At 38.7% G+C, this 808-nt stretch overlaps 1 protein-coding gene across 2 annotated transcripts in view; it reads right to left on the reverse strand.

The window, feature by feature from the left end:
- Nucleotides 1-404: 404 nt before the first annotated feature.
- runx2b (RUNX family transcription factor 2b) overlaps nucleotides 405-808 on the reverse strand; it is a 44,543-nt gene continuing 44,139 nt past the window's right edge. For both annotated transcript variants that reach the window (XM_032543297.1, XM_032543298.1), the window contains exon 8: nucleotides 405-808. This exon is cut by the window's right edge and continues 2,219 nt beyond it. The gene's annotated coding sequence lies outside the window, so the exon portion shown is untranslated.

Raw genomic sequence — 808 nt, forward strand, 5'->3', positions numbered from 1 at the left:
AAAAAAAACTCAACTTGATGATGATATGAAACACACCGGCAAAATCTAGAGTCTCCATTAGTTTCCTGACAAGTGTTCATGAGAGAAGAAGCATAACAATAGACATAACAAGTCAACTTTACATAAGAACAGGGTACGGTATGGTTCCTGGATATCATACATGGTGATCATTACATGAAACAAGGTTTTTGGTGACCGTTTGTACGCCACATGTAACCAAAAGGAAAGAAAAAAGGAAAAAAAGAAGACAAAATGGGATGTCAGTGCTGCATTGATGTGTAAACACTTTTTAAAAGACCATTTCCTGTTCAAAGTTTGGAAGGAAAGATTAAATAAATCCCGACAGATGTGCATAGTTGCTATGGAGAATACATTTGTAATGGGAAAGAAGCTATAAATCACAACAATCGAAACGGTTTTTATTCGCTTTCTTGTGTTACACTGTAACAGCGAAAAGACTTTGTTGGGCTGAAGCAGTCGGGGAAATGTACTGTGACATGTTCGATTCCGTTAAGTGAGTTCAGAACATCCTCGGCAGAGACGGGAAAAGAGGCACTGCGTGCAAACCTCCAATGAAAGCTTGAAGTCTGATCCTTGGACAGGGCCATGTTTTTCTCGGCTTTTTCAAATTGGGTTATTATGTTACCTACATGTACCGAATATCATATTGTATGAAAGCAAGGAAAAAATGCTTTTTTTCCTAACAAATACCAACTGCCTTGTGAGATCTGATTCAACTCGAATGTAAATGGCTTGTTTGGCCAAGTGTTATCCATTCTGCGTGTGTGTGTGTGTGTGTGTGTGTGTG

This window comes from Etheostoma spectabile, chromosome 18 (genome assembly GCF_008692095.1).
Source record: "Etheostoma spectabile isolate EspeVRDwgs_2016 chromosome 18, UIUC_Espe_1.0, whole genome shotgun sequence".
Taxonomy (NCBI): domain Eukaryota; kingdom Metazoa; phylum Chordata; class Actinopteri; order Perciformes; family Percidae; genus Etheostoma; species Etheostoma spectabile.